Source organism: Callithrix jacchus, chromosome 17 (genome assembly GCF_049354715.1).
Source record: "Callithrix jacchus isolate 240 chromosome 17, calJac240_pri, whole genome shotgun sequence".
In the NCBI taxonomy this organism is placed as follows: Eukaryota; Metazoa; Chordata; class Mammalia; order Primates; family Cebidae; genus Callithrix; species Callithrix jacchus.
The window spans coordinates 75,232,988-75,238,217 of NC_133518.1; the positions used below are offsets into that span (position 1 = coordinate 75,232,988).

The following is a 5,230-nucleotide window of genomic DNA, read 5'->3' on the forward strand; positions in this document are numbered from 1 at the left end:
TCACCAGCTCGGCTACCCATGAAATAAGGCAGTGAAGCAAGCTCTGTGGACCCTCAGCTGCTCAATTCCTCCCCTGTGTGCCATTCATGCGAATCCCCCTTTAAAAGCACCCACTTTCTGCCCCAAAAGTGAAGTGGTGCCCTTAAGGCAGGAAGTCTGCATATGTTCCCCTAAGTTAACTTTGGAATAAAAAATCACTTTCTTTATACCAGACCTCACTCTTGTTAACTGGACTCTGCAAGCAGCGAGCAAATGGACCTGCATTTTGGTTCTTTGGTACCTTCAATAACAGAGTATTCATCTTTCTTTCTTGTTGAGACAGGCTAGAGTGCAATGGTGCAATCATGGCCCAATGTAGCCTCACTCTCCTGGAGTCAAGTGATCCTCCCACCTCAGCCTCCTGAGTAGCTGGAACTACAGGTATGTGCCACTGCACCTGGCTAATTTTTAAAATGTTTTTGAAGACACAGGATCTGTGTTGCCCAGCCTGGTCTTGAACTCCTGAGCTCAAGCAATCCTCCTACCTCAGCCTCCCAAACTATTGGGATTACAGGAATGAGCCACTGCACCTGGCTTATAGAGTACTTTTCTAATATGTGAGTGGATGGAGGGAACAACAGGCTGTGTGTATGTATATACATTTATGTCTATTTGTACTGAGCCATTGAAATTTCTTTGAAACTGTCTTTAATTGCGTAATATTTCATCCTATGAATAAACCATAACTCATGTCTACCGTTGAACATTTTGGTTATGTGCAGTCACTTTCATTCAGTATTCCCCGATGTCCCTACTTTTCTATAGTGTAGAAGCACTTGAAGAAACAATCAGGACCAATCTCTCTTTCCATCAGTAGCCTTTGTGCCAAACAAGTGGACACATTTCCAATTATCACAGCCAGGCTTGTCTGGTGCCATATCCCCTAACAGTCTGAACGCAGCGCACAGGTCAACATTCCGAGCTGGTGTGCTCTTAGAGCATCACGTTTCAAAACTGGGCTCTGCTCAGTTGGGCGTGTCAAAGCTGGAAACAGCAATGACTCAAGCATACTTTCTGTGGCCGGGGGTAGGTGGGTGACTGAAAATGCAGGAAAGGTGGTAGCAGCATGCCTTCCGTCCTCGAGCCACTTGTTTCTATATAACGATCCGTTTTGTCTCTCCCTAATTTGGGACCCTTTTTAGTTGGGTGGTTGTTATTATGGTCTTTGGATATGTTCAAACTCCAAGCATGTGAACATTGCCTTAATTACACTTTGTAAATAGTATTTTCCTCCGAATCCGCCTAAAATGCAGAAACAGTTTTATTCATTATAATATTACAGTGGCTTACTCCCCTGCTTCTGGAAGACTTCTTGGTTGCCCCACACCCAGGGAGGCAGCCTTTCCGTTTTAAACAGGAGTCATCAATATGTTGCTCTGTCTCTGTTCCTGTTTCCCTTCCACTGCTGTATGTAGGGAGTGGGTGGGACAGATGATTTGTCTTTAAAATTCACGGGTCTCCAAGAGAAGTTGAATCAAGGTCTGGTGTTGATCATGAGATCCTGGACATAATGTCGATGCAATCATTGGACAAGTCTTTTGGGATGTCATGGGGAAGAGGATGAGTATATTTTTCCCAGCATCCAGGAAGGAAATGAATATTTATGATCCAGCCCGCAGGTCATGGTAGATTGGATTATCATTTTCAATTCTTCACTCTCTCCCGGCGTTTGGAGTTTGCAGCCACATACTTTGTCATATGACTTTGCAGTATCTTCTGTTAGAATAGCTGGTATCCGAGACGTTCTTCGCTGAGAGTCGCCGCGGTTTCCTGCTTCAACAGTGCTTGGACAGAACCCAGCGCTCGTCCCCCACCCCGGCCGGCCGCCCACAGCCAGCCCTCAGTCACCTCCACACCGCGTCCTCGGATCGTCCCAAGGCCCCCCGCCTCTCCAGCGCCGCGCAGCCACTGCCGTCGCCGCCTCTCCTTAGCAGCCGCCATGACGACTGCATCACCTTCGCAGGTGCGCCAGAACTACCACCAGGATTCATAGGCCACCATCAACCGCCAGATCAACCTGGAGCTCTCCGCCTCCTGTGTTTACCTGTCCATGTCTTACTACTTTGACCGCGATGATGTGGCTTTGAAGAACTTTGCCAGGTACTTTCTTTACCAGGCTCACGAGGAGAGGGAACATGCCGAGAAACTGATGAAGCTGCAGAACCGACGAGGTGGCCGCATTTTCCTCCATGATATCAAGAAACCAGACCGTGATGACTGGGAGAGCGGGCTGAATGCCATGGAGTGTGCGTTACATTTGGAAAAAAATGTGAATCAGTCACTACTGGAACTGCACAAACTGGCCACTGACAAACATGACCCCCATTTGTGTGACTTCATTGAGACGCACTACCTGAATGAGCAGGTGAAATCCATCAAAGAATTGGGTGACCACGTGACCAACTTGCACAAGATGGGAGCACCCCAGTCTGGCTTGGCAGAATATCTCTTTGACAAGCACACCGTGGGAGACAGTGATAATGAAAGCTAAGCCTTCGGCTAATTTACCCATAGCCACGGGGTGATTTCCCTGGTCACCAAGGCAGTGCGTGCATATTGGGGTTTCCTCTACCTTTTCTATAAGTTGTACCAAAACATCCACTTAAGTTCTTTGTACCATTCCTTCAAATAAAGAAATTTGGTACCCAGGTGTTGTCTTTGAGGTCTTGGGATGAGTCAGAAATCTATCTAGGTGAGCCTCCAGATTCTTTAAGTGCCATTCAGTGTTGTTCCCCCCACACCACCACCAGTCACCCATTCAGGAATCTCGACTCAGCTCACTGCAGCCTCCACCTCCTTGGTTCAAGTGATTCTCCTGCCTCAGCCTCCTGAGTAGCTGGGATCACAGGTGCATGCCACCATTCCCAACTAGTTTTTGTATTTTTAGGAGAGATGGTTTCACCATGTTGGTCATGCTAGTCTCGAACTCCTGACCTCGTCATCCGCCCACCTCAGCTTCCCAAAGTGCTGGGATTACAGGTGTGAGCCACTGTGCCCAGCCTCCCTTGTTCAGTTTTAGTCATGCTGATAAAAAAAAAACCGAGAATATTTGTATTAAACTCCTTAGCTTGGGCAGTATACTAAAGTGTGGCTGTCTTGGATTCAGACAGGACTAAGGGTTTCCCACTGAATCCAGTGTCTTGAGTTAAATGTTTCCAATGGTTCAGTCTAGCTTTCACAATTTTTATGATTAAAAGGCATTAAAAAAAAGAATAGATGGTATCCATTTCTCTCCTGGCATTGAGTTTGGCTGTGTGAGTTTTAGGTGGATGGAACATATGCCACATCTGAGCAGATGTTTTGAGAGCCCTTGTGTAGTTCAGCCATTGCTCTTCACCGTAAGACTGAGGTATAGGCTACTCCTTCAGCCTGTGCTCTGGAAGAATGAAGATGGAGCAGATGTGTAATGTGAGTGAGAAGCAAACACTTTTTACTGTAAGCCACTGAGCTTTGAGTATAATTTGTTACTGCAGAATAACCTTGTGAAAGATGACTAGTATGTTGTATAAACAAACACAAACCAAAACAACAACAAAAATAAATTTCAGGATAATATCTTGAATTTTTGTTTTTTGAGACAAAGTTTCGCTCTTGGGCAGTTTGCCCAGGCTGGAGTGCAGTGGTACGATCTCGGCTCACTGCAGCCTCTGCCTCCCGGGTTCAAGTGATTCTCCTCCCTCAGACTCCTGAGTAGCTAGAATGACAGGTGTGCACCACCACGCCTGGCTAATTTTTGTGTTTAGTAGAGATGAGGTTTCACTATGTTAGCCAGGCTGGTCTTGAACTCTTGACCTCAGGTGATCTGCCCACCGTGGCCTCCCAAAGTGTTGGAATTACAGGTGTGAGCCACCACACCTGGCCCAATATCTTGATTTTTTTTAAAGTATGACAATGATATATCTTGCTATGAATTTCTTTAGGTTTATCCTGTTGAGTTTGCTCAGCCTTTTGAGCCTGTAGGTTTTAATCTTTTGCCAGATCTGGGTTATCTTCAGCCATTATTTCTTTAGGTGATTTTTCGGCCCTACCTTCCTCCTCCTCTCCTTCTGAGATTGCAACGACACAATGTTAGATCTTTTCTCGTAGTCCCACAAGTCTCTGAGGCGCTGATCATTTATTTTTTCAGCCTATTTTCTCTGTGTCGTTCAGGTCGTGTAATTTACATTGTTCTGTCTTCCAGTTCACTGATTCTTTCCTTTGTTCCCTCTGTTCTGCTATTGAACCCTTCCACTGAGTTTTTTTCTGGAATTGTATATTTTAGTTCTAAAATTCTCACTTGGCTCTCTATGTCTTCCATTTCTTTCATGAGAATTGTTTGTTTCAAACATGTTTGTAACTGCTCACTGAAGCGTCGGTAGGATAGCTACTTTGAAAATCTTTGCCAGATACTTCTAACAACTCTGTCGTCTTGGTGTTGGTACCTACTGATTATCTTTTTTCGCTCAAGTGGAGATTTTCCTAGTTCTTGGTATGTCTAGTGCCTTTCAACTGAAACCTGAACCTTTTGGATATTATGAGACTCTGGATCTTCTGTTTTAGCTGGCCATTTTTGACACCGCTTTGGCAGGGGAAGGGCACCTAATTGGGGCACACCATCACTGTCAGGTGAGTGCAGAAGTCTAGGTTCTCTGCTTGGCCTTTGTTAACATCCAGAGTCGGGGAGAGTATCCTTATTACTGTTGGGTGGGAGTGTAGGGTTAGAGTTCCCCAGTAGGCCTCACTGATTACATACATGTATACATATACATATGCATGTGCATACACATACACACACACACATATCTTTTATTAATCCCAAATTTGATAGTACAGGATAACATTAAGGTTGTTTGACCTAAGGGCAGGATTTAGTAAATACGTGAAAGAAATCTCAGATGCATTCCCACAACTGGGGTGGAAGTCCAGACTTCCCATATGCTCTCCACTGACGTGGGGACACGATATGGCAGGAAGGTCTCACTGCCACTCACTGGGGATGCTACTTGGCCTTCTCTGACAACACGCTGGACAGAGTGTGGGTGTTAGAGGTCTCGGCGCCGCAGCCTGCATTCGCCGGCATGAGTGGGACTGGGTCTGCAGCATTTTCTGTAGTGTCTGGCTGGAGGAGACAGTTGCCTAAAAGCTTTGTCTTACTAGGCTGCCTCTTTTTTGGTTCCTTGGCTAGAGGGAGGAGTCTTTTCTGGAGATTGTT

At 45.8% G+C, this 5,230-nt stretch overlaps 1 pseudogene; it reads left to right on the forward strand.

The window, feature by feature from the left end:
- The first annotated feature begins 1,776 nt into the window (after positions 1–1,776).
- LOC100398543 (ferritin heavy chain-like) lies at positions 1,777–2,680 on the forward strand (annotated as a pseudogene).
- Positions 2,681–5,230: the final 2,550 nt, after the last annotated feature.